We start from the raw sequence: 20,277 nt of genomic DNA on the forward strand, positions 1-20,277 counted from the left end.
TGAGAGAAAGCTTTTTAGTTTGAATCTATCCCAGTGGTTGATTCTAGCTTTTATTTCTTGTGCTATGGGAGTCCTGTTAAGGAAGTCTGATCCTAGACCAACAAGGTGAAGATTTGGACCTACTTTTTCTTCTATAATCTGCAGGGTCTCTGGTCTGATTCCGAGGTCCTTAATCCATTTTGAGTTTAGTTTCGTGCATGTGAGAGATATGGGTTTAGTTTCATTCTGTTGCATATGGATTTCCAATTCTCCCAGCACCATTTGTTGAAGAGGCTATCTTTTCTCCATTGCATATTTTTGGCACCTTTGTCTAGTATGAGAAAATTGTATTTATTTGGGTTTGTGTCTGTGTCCTCTATTCTGTACCATTGATCTACCTTACTATTTTGGTACCAATACTATGCTGTTTTTGTTACTATTGCTTTGTAGTAGAGTTGAAGATCTGGTATTGCAATACCCCCTGTTTCACTCTTCCTGCTAAGGATTGCTTTAGCTATTCTGGGTTTCTTATTCTTCCAGATGAATTTCATAATTGCTTGCTCTATTTCTGTAAGGTACGTCATTGGGATTTTAATTGGAATTGCATTGAATTTGTATAGCACTTTAGGTAGTATGGCCATTTTGACAATATTAATTCTGCCTATCCAAGAACATGGAAGATCTTTCCATCTTCTAAGGTGTTCTTTAATTTCTTTCTTTAGTGTTCTGTAGTTCTCATTGTAGAGGTCTTTCACCTCTTTTGTGAGATTGATTCCCAAGTATTTTATTTTTTTCGAGGCTATTGGGAATGGGGTAGTTTTCCTAATTTCTCTTTCTGAAGATTCATCACTTATGTATAAAAATGCGTTGGATTTATGGGCATTGATCTTGTAACCTGCTACTTTACTGAATTCACTTATGAGTTCTAAGAGTTTTCTGGTGGAATTTCCAGGTTCCTCTAAATATATAATCATGTCATCAGTGAACAGGGATAGTTTGAGTTCTTCATTTCCAATTCGTATCCCTTTAATTTCTTTGGTTTGTCTAATTGCTCTGGTCAGAGTCTCAAGAACGATGTTGAATAGAAGTGGTGAAAGAGGGCATCCCTGCCTTATTCCAGTTTTTAGGGGGAATGCTTTCAGTTTTTCACCATTTAGAATGATATTAGCCGTCGTTTTCATTATTACTAACACATTTTCACCCTCATGGAACTATATAGAGTTCCATTTGAAGTACAGTAATTTCTATTAGACAACATTTTGAAATGCACACAATAAATTTAGGAAGGAAGTTTACTTATAGAGAATAAATAGGCTATTTTTAAAAGGCAAACTTTTAAATAAGCTATAGATAATAAAATAACATTAAACACCAATGCACAAATCGAAATTTTAAGACCCCAAAACACTCTTGTTATATATACTTTTATTTTAATATACATAAAATATCATAATATATCCCCAGAAACTTTTTTCTTTGAGGACCCTAATTATGGCAAGTGTCTTGTAAGGAACAGCAATAACCAAAGGAGCAAGGATAACAGAAAATATTTGGTTTATTCAAATGATGAAGTTCTAGAGTCCTTTAGAATCAGAATACCGAAACTACCTCATGTTTTCATTAAAAGAGTACTAATTTCTTCATACAAAGAATATCTAAGTTCATGATTTTCTAAGAAGTCAGCTTTTAGAAAAAGCTAAAAGGTAAATATTGCAAAGAACAATTACTGTGTTGGGTAATTATTTTTTATTAAAAATAGCTTATAATTAATAAATAGTGTTATAAAAAGGTAAAAAAAAAATACACAACAGTACAGCGTGGTACAGTAGGAGGAATACAGGCTGTGCCACCAGAAGACCTCAGTTCTGACCCTACCTTTACCTCTTTACCCCTAAGGTTGTCCACAGAATAAAGTGAAATTACACAGGAAATATATGTAGTGCAATAACTGACTAGTAAGAACTCAATAAATAATAATACCATAACTACTAAAAGAACGTGTATTGACTGCACTCAGTTTGGTCCTTTTTCAAAATTCTAATAGAATAAAATGGGATTAAACAGAGAAATTCACAAAACATAATGAAAACAATAACATTTTGAAAAGTAGAAAACAGATGCATGACTCATAATTAATCTAGCAATACTGAGAAAGTTGAATCCCACATCCATTTTAGGATGCTTAGCTGCACTGTTTGAAACTAAAATTTCTCAGAGAAACCTACTTATTTTTTGTTGTTTTGTTATGTTAAAAGAATCCCTGTATAAAATGCCAATGAAGCTATTTTTAAGATTATATACAAAAATGCAATCCATTGCTTCAGACAGTATATGACAATGACATTGGAGTAAAGGATTTTGATTTTTTTTTAAACTGCAGAAATTAAAAACAAATTATTAGGATTAGGCAGAACAACCAACAAAACAAAGCAAATGAGATGTTAGAAGGGCTTTAGGAATAGTAATAAGCCATTAAACCAATTAGCAACTCAATTGGCAGTTCTCAAAGAGCATGTCAGGCTAACCAAGTAAGACTTTCTATAATTACATTTCCCAGGTTCCAGTACTAACAACACTTATATATACCAAGGGAGCAAAACTTGGAAAGGAACAGAGAAGAAAAGGTCTATGCTTGGGTGGGGAGGTGATTGCAATACATCACTACAGCCTTGTCCCTGTTGAGAAGTTAGTATACAAAATACAGGCTTTCTTCCCAGCAGTAAAATTAAGGAACACTCTATAATGCACTACCAACAGGAGTGTAATTTGATTCAGTCGATCTGGAGAATAAATTTCCCATGCTATTATACCATCTTTCTTTAAATACTTCTTTTCTTTCTAATTGCTAAATGTGGTCATTCTATAGTCCTCAATGAACAGCCTATATTCCATGGCTTTAACCAAGAGCTCCACATAACTGATTCTCAAATCTCCACTTCAGTCCCTATGTCTACTATCCATTCCAGGTTACAGGCAAGAAGAAATATTTATCTGGTCAACCATCTCCTCCATCTAAATATATCCAAAACTGAACTCATCTACTACAAACCACCCTGCCCCAATCACAACAACTCTCGGTCTCAACACGTCTACATTCTATCAATGGCACCACAGCTCTCTCAGTTACTAAGGCAGATCTTCAGTTAGCTTTGCTTATTATGTCTCCTTCCATCCATTAAAGAACTCAAATCTTTACTTATGGAGCCAAAATTAGAACGTGATGTACAAAAGCAAGAAAAAAGTGCCCTCACAAAAGCAATTAAAAATAATTTGAATATAAAAATATTGTATTCTTCCACATATTACTATTGAGGAAGAACAGGGCTATGCAAAAATCCAGATGTTGGTTATCACATAGATGCAATTACTGTCACCATATCTTAACCATTTTTGTCTTCACAGACATCTCTTCCTCTCTACTCACCAACACTGATCCTCTCATAGAAGCTTTTGTTCCCCCGCATCTCAATAGAACTTGCCTTTCTTCTAACCATTTCACCCATCAACCTCTCATATCAATTACTGCTAAAACAAACTTTACTATGACATTCACTTACCTAAAAACCTTCAGTGAGTCCTCAAACTCTGCAGTGTGGCATATAATCTTATATTCTTCTCCTGGAGTTGATGTTGGGGAGTCCTTCCACTTCACATACATCCTCACAGGTCACAGATTAAAAAGTTAACTAATCAATCCAAGCTTCATTCTCTCATATTTTTCTCTTCATTACTTTTCTACCACTTCCTATACTTAAGATCTTTTTCATATTCTTCTCTATGGCAATGTCACCAATAAGAATCTATAATCACTAGTAACTCATAAACAAAGAGATTATTGATTATTATTCTAATCAATAATTACCAATAAAAAAAAAGACTCAGACATAACAATTAAAAGGAAGGAGAGCTTCACTGAGGAATAACTAGAAATCAAAGTTCTCACTGTAAGTCCAAAATAGGGTCAGAAGGGAAGCCAAACAAGCTCCCAGATATGATGATGGAGGCCTCATTAAAAGATGAAGATGTCTGGTTATCCATTTGTTCAGGAATACAGAAGTAGCATGAACACAACTTCTCTCTTTATAGTCTTCCATATTTTCCCCTGTAAACTCAGAAACTAGATAATGCCCTGTTTTTCCTCCATTATAGATAAATATCAGACAGAAAAGAACTCCACTGACCATTGTTTTCAATGTAAAATTAATGAATCTGAGGACATTTTTAACATCAAACTAAAAATATTCTGTCTTTACAGAACCTTTACTTAGTTAGGCTTAAAAAAGATAGTTTCTCTGCCTTCCTTTCAATCTCACATTTTTAATTACATCTTCTTAGTCCATATTTACATCTTCAGAAGAAAATGAATTTTAATTTCATAAAATGTTCTGTTTTTTTCAAACATAACAAAAAATGCTCACTGTTCTCATAAATATATAATACCTCAACTGGAGGTCAATAGGTTCCACCAAAAATATGAAATTGTTGATTGTTGACATATGCATATATACACACAATCTACTCTTCTCTCCTTGCCCACCAACATATTTTAGTCTTAAGAAGATTCATTTAATTGAAATCTAGATATTTTTAAACAACTCTATTCCTCTGCCTCTTTCTTCGTTGAAGCAAAAGGGAAGGCTATGTGCATTCTGAAAGCCTATATTTATAAGAATGCAAGAAATTAGGAGTATGAGCAAGATGACTCTGCAGTATCTGAATAGTATTTCCATGTAGGAGTTCTCTGCCTTTCAGTTTCTGGTGTTTAACTTAAAACACACTACCTTTCCTATGTAAAAAGAAACCAAAGCATGTACAACCCTTCACTGCCCCAGTGTCTATGCACAGGATTAAATATGTGTGCACCCTTATTCAGAGCCCTACCCTAAACAAAATGTAAAATGTTTGGTCTGTTTTTAGCAAAAAATTGATTTTCTCTCTATTTCTTGTTTACCATTGCTTCATATCAGTTAAATAATTGCTCTGCCCCTGACCTAGCTCTGTGAGCTCCTCCCAATAGTTCCTTCTTTTACCTCTCTTTTGAGTTAAGCAAGTTAGCATATCTTGGCAGATGTGGTTTTTAAAAGATAAAACCCTTGAGAATAAAAGATATTTACTTTTCCATATATTTATAAACAAAGTTTCTCACATGAGTAAGCCATACTATTGCCTCATTTTACTTGTTCTGCACAATTGAGTTGTCAAAAACTCGTTTTTCAAAATAATGTCCCATTGCATCAAGCTCACTTCCTTTACTTCTGAATCTCTGAGTCCAGGGTTATTACAGAATAATAGTTTAAGGTTTGAAAATTAAAATTTGTAGCTTAAATGCATATGTGATGCTAAATTAACAAGCTAAATTTGCTGTCGAAGTGCATAAGGATGGGGAATATTTTCTGTGTTCACAGAACAGTGCTAAATTTTTTTGTTATCTAATTACAAAAGTGATGAATATTTATTTATTTATTTATTTATTTTGCTCTTTTCAGTTTATTACATGAAGGAGTTACACTAGTCCAAGTTAAAAGCGAACCCCAAAAAGTTACATTATACAAACGGTGAGATTTTTAAATTTGTGACAAGGGACAGAAGGGAAATTCTACTCACTGCAAGGAAATCCTCACTTAAGCTTCGGTGAGCCACAAGCACTTAAAATCCATGAACTTTGAGTTGACCGTCTTTTGCCAGTCCAATCTCTACCAGGAACTAGCACATATTCTTGTGCTGGTCACCCTGTAGCTGCATTACTTCTCCATATTCTGGATGCTCAATTACAGTACCATTGCAGGCAAATTTCTTCTTAAACGCCTTCACTAGTTTCTTTTTATCGTAATCATCAGCGATCCCCTTGGACAGTGGTAAGGGTCTTCCTGCTGTTTCTCTGTTGAATTCTCATATGGATATAATCCTCAGTGCCAGCAGGAACCAGGTCATCAGCAAAGGGGTCGAAAGACTGGAGGTTCTAGATAGCAGACATACCATATGATTCCTTTACCTCAGGGGCAGGTGTGTGGACCAAGCGTCAGGAAGTCAGGGGAATCTAGGGGGAGGCTGCTGAGTCCTTGGTGGTGGGTCAGTGACTGTGGCCAGAATTTATTTTTTAAATAAATTGGAAAATATAGCTGGGCATGTAGCTCAGTAGTAGAAAACTTGACTATCATTTGAATGGGTTCAATCCCCAGTACCACCCCCCCAAAAAACAAACAGTCCAAAGAAGAAAATTGAAACCACCAAGAGATAACTACTACTGAGTAAAACTGACTGTTGCCGCTGCAAAATTTGGGGGAGCTGGAATATAATTCCTTTAACATTTACATGTTAAATGGCACTAACTACATGAAGTAGATATATGACACACAGAAAACTTCAGTTTATCAAGACAGTTCAGAAAAAAAGAAAATGTCATTTGACCCTTAAACAAGTTTTAAAAACCATTCTACCTAATTGAACAAACTGAATATCCTTACAGATTTTTAAGTAACATATTAACAGACATTATGTTCTAGAAGAAAAAATGGTACATAAGTAAAAGATATGTGCAAATATCTACTTTCCTATATGGTTGACAGGGATTTTCTCACATTCATATTTCTTCACTTCCTGCTAAATGCAGCCATGTGCTAGGGGTACATTTGCTACCTATAATCATTGTGTTAGAAATCCTGACCAGTGGTTCCAGTTCCTGAGGTCACACACTAAACACTTCCTCTAATACCAGACTTGTCAAGCATTCCCACCCTTCCAGAGAAAGGGAAAACAGCATGATCTTTGCATACCCCCACTTGGTTAAAGACTTTTGGGTTAAAGCCTCTCAGAATATTGTAGATTGAATCAAGAGTTCCAGAGGAATAATTCTATCAAACTTTTCCTTGAAAAATCAAGCACAGCATGATGAAATACACAAAGAACTTCCCAGCTACAGTCATTTTTAAATATCGAGCATAAAGCAGACTTTTCCTCAAATCATACCCATGACTTCAACCTCCACTGTAAAGTATTCATGTATTTTCATCCCAGAATGTAATTCTTCTGGGTCCTCCTGATATGAAGTAGAAATATATCAATTTCATTTTATGAAGAAAGAAAAAGGAAGAACAATTTAAATTCCTTACCTAAAGTTACTTGGAAATCACAGTGAAACATAAGAAAGGAACAGTTTAAAAAAGATCAATTCGGCCAGGCATGGTGGCGTGTACCTATAATTCCAGTTATTTGGAAGGCTGAGATGGGAGAATTGCTTGAGCTCACAAGTTCAAGGACAGCCTAGGCAAAATAGCAAGACTCAGTCTTCCATTGTGCTGTGCTATGCTGTGCTGACCAGCACTGAAACTCACACCTTTTCTCCTCTTTCACTATGCTGACGTCACAAATGAGACTGCTTCATTTAAGCTCATAGAGAGAGATTTTGTTCATAATATATTAAAATATGAGTACGTGGAGCCGGGATCAGTGCAGTGCCACCAGGGGAGATTACCCTGCCAGGGAAGTAGGCTCAGAGAGATGAGCCCAGTGGAGAGCTGCCGGGCAAGACTTCCACGCCAGGGAGGTAGGCTCAGAGACCCAGGCCCAGATGAGCTGGGCCCCAGCTCACAGTCTAGTGTCCCTTCAGATGACCATCCGTCAACACATGGAGGCCCCTATGGCCACTAGCAGTGAAAATACCCTACCTAGAGGCCACCATACCTAGAGGGGCAGCATTCTTTTTGGGTCACTGCATTAACAAGTTCCTCCAAGATTTCAGGCAACTGAAGACTAGGAGGTGAGTTATTAGAAACCTGCAGGGACACTGTAAGTCTACAGGGGGGAAACTGCAATACTGCAGATTAGCACTCCTAGAGGGGAAGACACCTGAGCAATATGAGAAAACAAGGGAAGAAAGTGTCCCAAACAAACCTAGATGCTACATCAATAAATTCCAATGACAGCATGGCAGAAGAAATGTCTGAAAGGGAGTTCAGAATGTACATAATTAAAATGATCAGAGAAGCAAATGATGAGATAAGAGCAAATGCAGGCTTTGAATGATCGCACCAATCAACTGTTAAAAGACCAAATGCAGGAAGCAAAGGATCATTTCACTAAAGAGACGAAGATTCTGAAAAAAAAAAAAAAAAAAAACAAATTCTTGAAATGAAGGAAACAATAAACCAGATTAAAAACTCCATAGAAAGCATAACCAATAGGATAGAAAACCTGGAAGACAGAACCTCAGACACTGAAGATGAAATATTTAATCTTGAAGACAAGATGGACAAACAGAGAAGATAGTAAGAAATCATGAACAGAAACAGAATCTCCAAGAATTATGGGATATCATGAAAAGGCCAAATTTAAGAATTATTGGGATTGAGGAAGGCACAGAGATACAAACCAAAGGAATGAACAATCTATGCAATGAAATAATACCAGAAAATTTACCAAATCTGAAGAATGAAATGGAAAATCAAATACAAGAGGCTTATAGGACACCAAATGTACAAAATTACAACAGACCCACACCAAGGCACATTATAATGAAAATACCTAACATACAAAATAAAGACAGAATTTTAAAGGCTGCGAGAGAAAAGAATCAAATAACATTCAGGGGGAAACCAATATGGTGGATATCAGCAGATTTTTCAACCAAGACCCTAAAAGCTAGAAGGGCCTGGAACAACATTTTTCAAGCACTGAAAGAAAATGAATGCCAACCAAGAATCATACCCAGCAAAACTTACCTTCAGATTTGATGATGAAATAAAATCCTTCCCTGATAAACAAAAGCTAAGAGAAAATATAAAAAGAAAGCCAGCACTACAGAACATTTTCAGCAAAATATTCCATGAGGAAGAGATGAAAAATAACGATGTAAGTCAGCAAAGGGAGGAACTACCTAAAGGAATAACCAAATAAAGGAGAAACCAAATCAAGTTAAAAACCAAAAAGAAGCCAAAATGACTGGGAATAAAAATCATATCTCAATAATAACCCTGAATACTAATAGCCTGAACTCATCAATCAAAAGACAGACTGGAAGATTGGATTAAAAAGAAAGACCCAACGATATGCTGCCTTCAAGAGACTCATCTCATAGAAAAAGATACCCACAGAGTAAAGGTGTAAGGATGGGAAAAAACATACCATGCACATAGACTCAGCAAAAAAGCCGGAATATCCATCCTCAAAACAGATCAAGTGGACTTCAAGCCAAAGTTAGTCAGAAGGGATGAAGGACATTTCATACTGCTTAAGGAGAGCATAAATCAGCAAGACATAACAATCATAAATATTTATGTCCCACACAATGGCTCATCCATGTACGTCAAACAAATCCTTCTCAATTCCGGGAACCAAATAGACTACAAAACAATAATACTAGGTGACTTTAACACACCTCTCTCACCACTGGACAGAACTTCCAAACAAAAATTGAACAAAGAAACCACAGATCTCAATAACACAATCGATAATTTAGATTTAACAGACATATATAGAATGTTCCAGCCAACAATGAGCGAATACACTTTCTTTTCAGCAGCACATGGATCCTTCTCTAAAACAGACCATTGTTACGCCACGGAGCTACTCTAAGCAAATACAAAAAGAGATACTACTACCTTGTATTCTATGAAATCATAATGGAATGAAATTAGCAATCAATGACAAAATAAACAGAAACTTCTCCAACACCTGGAGTTAAATAATAATGCTTATTGAATGATGCATGGATAACAAGACATCAGGGGGGAAATTTAAAAATTCTTAGAGGTAAATGAGAACAAAGATACAACATATCAAAATCTCTGGAACACTATGAAAGCAGTACTAAGAGGAAAATTCATTTCATGGAGCGCATTCAATAAAAGAAGAAAAAGTCAACAAATAAATGACCTAACACTACAGTTCAAAGCCCTAGAAAAAGAACAGAGCAACACCAAAAGTAGTAGAAGACAGCAAATAGTTAAAACCAGAACTGAAATCAAAGAAATTGAAACAAAAGAAACAATTGAAAAAACTGACAAAAAGTTGATTCTTTGAAAAAAAAAAATGGATAAACCCTTAGCCACACTAACAAAGACAAGGAGAGAGAAAACTCAAATTACTAAAATTCGGGATGAAAAAGGAAATATCACGACAGACACGACTGAAATACAAAACATAATTAGAAGTTATTTTGAAAATCTATACTCCAACAAAACAGAAAATCTCAAAGATATCAACAGGTTGCTAGAGACATATGATTCACCCAAACTGAATCAGGAGGACATATACAATTTAAATAGATCAATTTCAAGCAATGAAATATAAGAAATCATCAAAAGCCTTCCAACAAAGAAAAGTCCAGGACCAGATGGATTCTCAGCTGAGTTCTACAAGACCTTCAAAGAAGAGCTCATTCCAATACTCCTCAAAATAGTCCATGAAATAGAAGAGGAGGGAACCCTTCCAAACTCATTCTATGAAGCTAATATCCCCCTGATACCAAAACCAGACAGGGACACATTAAGGAAAGAAAATTTCAGACCAATATACCTAATGAACATAGATGCAAAAATTCTTAACAAAATTTTAGCAAATCACATACAAAAACATATTAAAAAGATAGTGCACCATGATCAAGTGGGTTTTATCCCAGGGATGCAAGGTTGGTTCAATGTCCAGAAATCAATAAATGTAATTTGCCATATCAACAGAATTAAAGTTAAGAATCACGTGATTATTTCAACAGATGCAGAAAAAGCATTTAACAAAATACAGCACCCCTTCATGCTCAAAACACTAGAAAAAAAAAAAAAGAAGAGTAACAACATTGTAAAGGTTATCTATGCTAAGCCCATGGCCAATATCATTCTTAATGGAGAAAAACTGAAAGCATTCCCACTAAAAACTGGAACAAGGCAGGGATGCCCTGTTTTACCACTTCTATTCAACATCTCCCTTGAAACTCTAGCCAGAGCAATTAGACAGACCAAAGAAATTAAAGGGATATGAATAGGAAAAGAAGAACTCAAACTACCCTTGCTTGCTGATGACATGAGTCTTTAGTTAGAGGAGCCGAAAAATTCCACCAAAAACTTCTAGAACTCATAAATGAATTCAGTAAAGTAAAAGGATATAAAATCAATGCTCATAAATCTAATGCATTTTTATTCATAAGTGATGAATTCTCTGAAGGAGAATTTAGGAAAACTACCTCATTCACAATAGCCTCAAAAAAAAAATAAAATACTTGGGAATCAATCTAACAAAAGAGGTGAAAGACCTCTACAAGGAGAACTACAGAATACTAAGGAAAGAAATTAAAGAAAACCTTAGAAGATGGAAAGCTCTCCCATGTTCTTGGATAGGCAGAAATAATATTGTCAAAATGGCCATTCTGGGTTGGGGATATAGCTCAGGTGGCAGAGTGCTTGCCTTGCAAGCAGAAGGACCTGGGTTCAAATGCCCAGCACCACACCAAAAAAAAAAAAAAAAAAAATGGCCATACTACCAAAAGTGCTATACAAATTCAATGCAATTCCAATTAAAATCCTAATGATGTACCTCATAGAAATAGAGCAAGCAATTATGAAACTCATTTGGAAAAATAAGAGACCCAGAATAGCTAAAGCAATCCTTAGCAGGAAGAATGAAGCAGGGGTATCACAATACCAGAACTCCGACTATACTACAAAGCAACCATAACAAAAATGGCATGGTATTGGCACCAAAACAGACAGGTGATCAATGGTATAGAATAGAGGGCACAGACACAAACCCAAATAAACAGAGTTTTCTCATAGTGGACAAAGGAGCCAAAAACATACAATGGAGAAAAGATAGCCTGTTCAACAAATGATGCTGAGAACACAGGAAATCCATATGCTGCAGAATGAAACTAAACCCCTATCTCTCAAAACTCAACTCAAAATGGATCAAGGACCTTGGAATCAGACCAGAGACCATGTACCTTATAGAAGAAAAAGTAGGTCCAAATCTTCATCACGTTGGCTTAGGATCAGAGTTCTTTAACATGACTCTTAAAGCACAAGAAATAAATGTAAGAATCAATAATTGGGATAAATTCAAACTAAAAAGCTTTTTCTGAGCAAAGGAAACCATCAGCTATGTGAAGAGAGAGCCTACAGAGCGGGAGAAAATCTTTGCCACCCATACTTCAGATAGAGCACTAATCTCCAGAACGTATAAGGAACTCAACTTTACACCAAGAATACAAATAACCCAGTCAACAAATGGACTAAGGAAATGAGCAGACACTTCACAGAAGATGATCTACAAGCAATCAACAGATATATGAAAAAATGTTCAACATCTCTAGTAATAAGAGAAATGCAAATCAAAATTACCCTAAGATTTCATCTCACTTCAATGAGAATGGTGATTATCAAGAATATAAGCAACAATAGGTGTTGGCGAGGATGTGGGGGAAAAGGTACACTCATGCATAGCTGGTGGGTTTGCAAATTAGTGCAGCCACTCTGGAAAGCAGTGTGGAGATTCCTTAGAAAACTTGGAATGGAGCCACCATTTGACCCAGCTATCCCACTCCTTGGCCTATACCCAAAAGATTTAAAATCAGCATACTACAGAGATACAGCTACATCAATGTTCATAGCTGCTCAATTCACTATACCTGGATTGAGGAACCAACCTAGATGCCCGTCAATTAATGAATGGATAAAGATACACAATGGAAGCTTACTCAGCCATAAAGAAGAATAAAATTATGGCATTTGCAGGCAAATGGATGAAGTTGGAGAATATCATCTAAATGAGATAAGTCAATCCCAAAAAACAAAGACTGAATGATCTCTCTGATAAGCGAATGATGATACATAATGGGGGGTGGGAGGAAGGCAAGAATGGAGGAAGGATGGATTGTATAGAGGAAAAAGAGGGGTTGGTGGGGTGGGAGAAGAAAAAAATAACAGAATGAGACAAACATCGCTTCCCTGTGTACATGTATACACAAGTGGTATGACTCTACTTCATGTACAACCAGAGAAACAAGTTGTACCCCATTTTTTTTTACAATGAATCAAAATAAATAAATTATTGAAAAAAATAAAATAAAATAGGAGTAGGCAAACTTTTTCTGTAAAGAACCAGATAATGAATATTTGGGGCTTTTTTAAGCCACATAAGTTTTTGGTTGAATACTCATTTCTCTTATTCTTTGAAAACATAAAAGCCATTCTTCGTTTGTGATGCTGTACAAAAACTGGCAGCAGGCTACCATTTGTTGACTTCTGTGTCAGAAAACATGATCCAAGTAAGACTCTGATTTAGATTTGACGATGACTATAGCACTGATTCAATGTCTAGATTTACTACAGTACTTTTCACTGTAGGATAGAGAGAAAAGAGAAGGGTAGAGGAGGATCAGAATTCCAGCTGGTCACTAGGGTATGAAGAAAAGCATAAGGAAGAGTGGCCTTATTTAGACTCCTTCTTTAGAGTAGTTTTAGAAGCTATTAGGCATTTATTTCATTTACTTTCTCTGTTTCCATCCTTTGCATATTCCAAGAGTAGTTTTAGAAGCTATTAGGCATTTATTTCATTTACTTTCTCTGTTTCCATCCTTTGCATATTCCAATTTAGGCATTAATCTGTCACTGAAAATCAATGCTTTCTGTGATCTAATTAAAAGTATTTCAAAGGGTTATAACATAATGAACAAAACCTGGGGAGATTTAACTGACCACAGGCTTTTTCAATATGATCAAAGGCCTCTGGGGTTCTATTATTTGAAATTATAGAAAATGTTTTCCATTCACTTCATAACACTTGTAAAACAGGATTTTGAACACTCCCTGTAACTTGCAATAACCATGAGGTCAACCTAACACATGTTGCAAACTGGATATAGTTCATCAACCTTAAAGTGCATAATGAGCTGCATTTTAAGTGACACTGAATTTTGCTCTGCAAGATAAAAGTAATCTACAATTTATGATCTCCTATATATTTCTGCTTTAGGTACAGAACTTATATCCAGGATTTACTCATGGGCTATCCATAAGCAAAATGCTGCCATGTGCCCTGTCAGCTGGCTGGCTGACCTCTGCCTTGGTCTTGGCAGTACAACTTTAGTGTCAGGTTCAAGTGTCTCTGGTTAAAATATTTTCAACTCTGCTGATTCATGGCCAGCTGCTTGGTAGCTACAGAATGGAAAAAGAGGATGGCCACAAGGGGCCAATTTAACAGCAACAAATGTTATTTTCATTGTTGAGCTAAACAAATTGGAAACCGGAAAACTCTCCATTTCAAAGGTCAATAATTTATTTCACAAGGCTACATGTGGAACCACATGGGCCATGAAGATAAATACATACAGGCTTATTTTAATCAGAAACAGCTCGAAACTGGGACAGGAGTAAGAACAATAAAAGCAGCTTGGGTTTGCCCCTCATGTCCAATTTTATACTCCCCTCTTGAGAAAACCCCGGACAGCCAAGAAGACCTGGGTCTAAGACTTACTAACACACATTCAAGAAATACTGGGAAAAGTGACCAACTGCAAAAGCTAATTACAGAGGGGCAATCAAGCAAGGAAAGTGCTCTTCTGTGTACAAAGGGCATGGCAACCTCCCTCGTGATGCAAGATACCAAGCATAAAAAGAAAAGGAAGGAAGGCGTGAATTCCTCCTAAGAGCTTGGAAGTATGCTACAAATCATTACAAATGAGTAAGAGGAAATAGCAAACCCATTTTACAGATGAAGAACTAAGGCCCAGACTAAAACTTACCCAAATTCACATAAGTAATAAATGCCAAGGCTAGCATTTGAACTTGGTCTGTTTTAGATCAAACCTGCCCTTTTCATTCCATCAGGTTTCATCCACCAAAGAAAAAGTACCTAAATACAACATGGAACAGACATCACACAGAAGTGTGAGAAAGATCATTTGCTTCAGAAGGCAAGTGGTACTGGCAAGCAGAAAGGCTCAAGGTTCAGGTCAGACTCTACTATCTCATGAGGGAGATGGCAAGAGCAAGATAGGACACAGGAAACACAGCTGCTAATGATGTCATACGTGGGCCGGGCCCAGTGGCACATGTCCACAATTTCAGCAGTTGGGGAATCTGAGGAGGATTGCAAGTTCAAAGCCAGCCTATGCAACTTAGTGAGGCCCTAAGCAACTCAGGGAGACCCTGTCTCAAAATAAAATATTTTCAAATCAAGTCTTGGGATATGGCTCTGTGATTAAGTGCCCCCGGGTTCAATCCCTGGTACCAAAAAATAAAAGTAAAAATTAAAAAATAAAAATTTAAAAGTCACACTTGGCACCAAAATTCTTTCTAAATCCAGTTCCCAAGGCCCAGTACTATCACTGTGATGCCTGGGATACAAAGCACAAAAAGGGGGAGCTGAGAAGATTCAGTTGGCAACACAAGAATCCAGGAGGTCACCTGTCTGGAAAGATAATCTGGAATACCATCACCACCACCCATTGCTAAGGGTTGAAGCTATTTAAATGCTAATTGGCTTGACTCCAGATTGGCCTGGGAACTAAGGTTGACCCAGCCTCAGGTGAGAAACTCAATGTGGGTTATAATCTAGGAACTGGAAACTTCGCTTCAGGACCATGGCAAATACTATCGACTTTCATTTCCATTTCTTCACCTGCCAAATCACAATCAAGGCAATGTTAACGACCTTCACAAAAGGCCAGATCTCCACAATCAAAAGAACAGAGCAAATCAGAAGAATAATCCAGGTAACTCAAGAAAAAAATTAAGTATTTTGCCATTTTGACCAAATCTTTATATTTCCAAACAGCAGTTTCGTGCTGGCAGAGGCCAGCCTCGGAAGCAGATTCTGGGAAGAGCACTGGTGCCAGGCACACTGACATTAGCAGCTGGCATGCCTCCCTTCCTTCCTGCCAGCATTCTCACCCTTCCATGGGCTCATGAAACCACTTCTTTATCCAAGTCATCCAATCAACTGTATGAAGCCAGTTCCCTGGTCATGTGAGTGGGGAGGGAAGGAAGCTGGCAGCAGGAGCAGTGAGCAGAAAAGCAGGTATCCAGGAAGGTAGAATGCCCCACTGGTGACTTCCTCTCCCCTCCAGAAAGGACCACTCTACAAATATGAGAAATGAGGAACAGGAATTCAAAATTCCACCCCTGATTCACTAGGCTATTAAGAGAGATCCAGCTGAGAGCACTAGGGTGACTGATGAATCAGTTCCTTTCTCTGCTCTGTGACCAACACCACTGTCTCAAGGCACATAATTTTACCCCTGTGTCCTCAGGTGCCTGAAGATGAAGGCCAGACCTGGCAGAACTCAAGGTCTGGAGCTGACTGCTTCTCCTCCATGGTCAGGTGATACCACTGTTGCTAGCCTGGGAATGAGCTAGCTGGGGTCAAGAACCACTCATAGGGCTCTACTATGTTAATGAGATTCCTCCAGCTCTCCAGAAGCTCAGCAACCTGGATTCCTACCAGAAGGAGAATCCTGGCAAGGGAGATTGGAACTACCAGATGTCTCCCTCCTAGCCTCAGTTAGCTTAGAGAGGGAAATACAGTAAAATAAACAGGGAATTCTTAGAAAATCTAAATTACTACACCAAGATACTACTGCTGAATTCAATTTAGATAAATCAACTTTCTAAGCAAAATAATCTAGCAGTGTGAGAAAGATCATTTGATTCAGATACAAAAGATTGGAAGAGATTTTCCAATCACAGAGCTGAAGAAATCTCAAGAAGTGTTCTGCAGAGCCAGACGGTAACCAATCCTCTTCATAGAGTTCTTCCAGAAAAGAGATCAGAGTTAATACCACTGTCTGACAGCCTTTTTTTTTCTTTTTAAGATGCTGACAGACCTTTATTTTATCCACCTATTTATGTGTGGCACCGAGATCAAACCCAGTGCCTCACACATGCTAGGCAAGCGCTCTACCATTGAGCCACAACCCCAGCCCATATCCAACAGTCTTTATAAACAAAAAATGATTCTTAAGACATAAATCTCTAAAACTCTCTTAATTTTAAACGAAATGCTTACTACCTCATTCTCGGTGGAAACAAAATTAAATTACCATCCACAATAAAGGGGAGGGGACTATACAGAAATATTTTTCAACTCAGTCTATTATTCTCCAAAATAAAGACAATCCCAATTCATAAATGAATCTTCAACACTCACTATATATTTTTTTCTTGAATCTTCTCCAAACAAATGATCATGAGCTCAGGACTGATCATTTTAGACAATGCAGCTGGTTTGAGGTTTCACCAAGTTAAAATGGCTTTTATTCCAAGAGTATGTTCCACACCAGATAACAGTTAATGTTGTTTTTTGTTTGTCTTTATTTCAACTAGCACTACCAATATAAAACAAGGAAGAAAATTCAAAAAAAAAAGAAGTGATTAGAAGTGTTAGAAATTCAATAAATGCTTGAGCTAATTTGTAGAGTACCTGAAAAAAAAATCTACTTGGAATTTAGATTAAAATGTAGCAATACAGAAAATGGTACGTGACTACACAACATAAACTACCAATAATATAAAATGCTGTTAATGTACTGCACATAGCATTGCTGATTAATTATCTGTCATCAATGTAGCATGCAGAATTGTCTGACTTGATGGAGAAAACTGATTTTTTGGAGAAATTTTTTGTCTAAATGCCCATGTGCTACCAAAGATAAGTAAAAATTGTTCATCTCATGTATATTTTCCTACAATCATCACCAAATGTTTGAATCCCAAACTAAATCATGGTAAACTGCTTTTCTTTAGATTACCCTAGTTAAAATGCCTTGGGTCTGTGGCTCTCAACCGTAGCTGCACATTGGAATCCCCAGAGGAGTTTTAAAAATGACTGACTCTTGGGGGCTGGGATTGTGGCTCATTGGTAGAGTGCTTGCCTAGCATGTGTAAGGCAATGGGTTCAATTCTCAGCACCACATATAAATAAATGAATAAAATAAAGGTCTGTCAACATAAAAAAAATTTTTTTTTAAATGACTGGCTCTTGCCCCTACCCCTCAGAGATTCTGATGTACCTGGCCTAGAGTAGGACCCAAATATTGAGATTTTTTAAAAGTTGTTCAGGTAATTATATGCAACTAAGGCAGAGAGTGAATCACTGCCTTACACAATATTAATACATATGAATAAAAATGTATTGTAAACTTACTATATGCCAAGAATTGTGAGTACCTGAATAAACAAAAGCATGGGACAGCCCTGTCCTCAAAGCTCTGGATCTAAGAAGGAGAAAGCCATGTGACTCAACAATTAACAGACAGTGGGCTAGGGCTGTAACTGTGGAGCACAGAGCAGTGAAAGGCACCCTGCTAAGGCTCATCTGTGAGGGAGGGGTGTCATGTATGGCTTCCCCAATACCACTGTCAAGTTAGGTTTCAGAGGTGAAGTGAGAGTTGCCTAAGAGGGTAAGTGGGGAAATGAATTTCAAGAAGAGGGATTGGAATGGCCAAAGGTCCAAAGGCTGGAGAGCATGGCCCCTTCCTTGGAGCTCTGCAAGTTGTTCTTTACAGGTGAGGCAGAAAGTGGGTAAGAATGTAAGAGGGAAAAGGGCTAGGGAGGTTTTCCAGGATGTGTAGAGGGCCAAGACTGATAATATAAATGGGCCAAGTAGGCTGAGTGTAAGGCACCAGTTGGTATGGCAGACTGCCCAAACCAAGGGGGAAAGGAGGAGGAGAGGGAAATGCTGTTGCTTTTTTAGTTCTAGCCAATGCAAGAATAAGGGCTCAATATTGACACATTCTCCAGATTTTCAAGGAAAGCTTAGAATCTGGTCCGTATGTGAAATTTGCAGGGGTTTAATTGCTGAGCAACAAATTACTGAGTCTGCAGGCCAGATTCTGCCTTATGAACTGAAGGTAAAGGCTATACCTTTCACTACATTATAGAAAACTACTGAAGGATTTTAAAGGGGGGAGAGTTAATGTCTAATTTAGGCACATTTTAAAATATGAAATTAAACTGCAGTGTTGCTGGACAGATTCAACAGCACAAAGCTTTCCTTAATGCTAGTAGAGGTACCACTATTCTGAAATTTATCCCCTATTTCTTCATTTTTCAGATTCAATGCAGAACCTTCATGCTTTAACTATAGGAAGAAAATAAAAACACAGTTTGGCAAATATTAAGATGCAGGTAAAGATCACACTTATTAGACTTCAAGGTGATATAAATTATAGTTGGTTCTGAATTACACATGCTGGTGAAATACAGAAGTGGTAATCAAAACTCACAGATGATCTGCCAAGCAAGGCTAGAGCTCGAGGCCCTGGGCAGGAATCCTCTGTTGCTGGGAACACAGCCAGCAGCCCAAGCAGGGCAGCCTAACAGCAGGAGGTGGAGAACCAGGTGTCAGGAGAAGGTCACCCTGTTCCCAAATATGACTTGGATTTCTCCAGTTGGGTCCTGCCTCAATCTCCTCCCCAACATCAAATTCCAAATGTAAGGGAGGAGGGTGATCCCTCACATGATGATTAATTATCAAATACTGCAGGGAGCAACTACAAATGTGAATTCACCTCATACACTCTAAAAAGTTATTATCTGTTTAAAGTCACAAGGTAAATGTATAGGGTTCATCAACCCACATGCATTTTTGGAAGATGCTCAAAATATCTATAAAAAGGCACTTGATAATCCCAGCAGATATGGAGGCTGAGACACAAGAATCAAAAGTTCCAAGTCAACTTCAGCAATGGCGAGGCACTAAGCAACTCAGTGAGACCGTTTCTAAAAAAATACAAAATAGAGCTGAGGATGTGGCTCAGTAGTTGAGAGCCCATGAGTTCAATACACAGTACCACCCCACCCCCTCAAAAGAAAAGGCACTTCACTTAAATTTGGCAAAAGTGTATTATACATAGTTATCTACAAACAAAATCAGAAAATGAGAATATGTGAATGAATTCATACACCTGATTAGAAACAAATAAAAACCTAAATGGAAAAAATAAATCCCACTTATTTATTAATCCCGTCAAAAATGAGCAACAGTAAGAAATACATCATAGATACACAGCTACAACTGATTTTCAAATCAGATAAATGGACAGAAATACTCAAAGAAAAGATAGAACATTTATTTCAATAAAGAGCTGCTAGAATTTTTTTTCTTCAAGTTTCCTCAAAAAGAGAAAACATATAATTACCATGTCTGGTAAAATGCCTATAGTCTCTGAATGTCATTTCTAATTTTAGATATGGAAATGGGATTCTCTCAGGCATTCTGACTTTCAAAGATGGATTGTTGAACTTTGAGATTCTAGAATCTCTGAAACCTTAAAAATTACACAAAAACATTCATAATTCAACAAAAACAATG

General features: G+C 37.1%; 1 protein-coding gene and 1 pseudogene across 3 annotated transcripts in view; both read right to left on the minus strand.

Moving 5' to 3' along the window:
- The window catches only part of PPM1L (protein phosphatase, Mg2+/Mn2+ dependent 1L), a 335,120-nt gene that overhangs the window by 252,889 nt on the left and 61,954 nt on the right, over nucleotides 1-20,277 (minus strand). The window lies entirely within an intron of this gene.
- LOC306670423 (eukaryotic translation initiation factor 1-like) overlaps nucleotides 1,157-20,277 on the minus strand; it is a 32,301-nt pseudogene continuing 13,180 nt past the window's right edge. Inside the window, exon 2 of the transcript in view lies at nucleotides 1,157-5,965. The product of the transcript in view is annotated as a eukaryotic translation initiation factor 1-like (transcript). The remainder of the gene's footprint in view (nucleotides 5,966-20,277) is intronic.

The sequence above is a fragment of the Sciurus vulgaris genome, assembly GCF_902686455.1.
Source record: "Sciurus vulgaris genome assembly, chromosome: 10".
NCBI classification, from domain to species: Eukaryota; Metazoa; Chordata; class Mammalia; order Rodentia; family Sciuridae; genus Sciurus; species Sciurus vulgaris.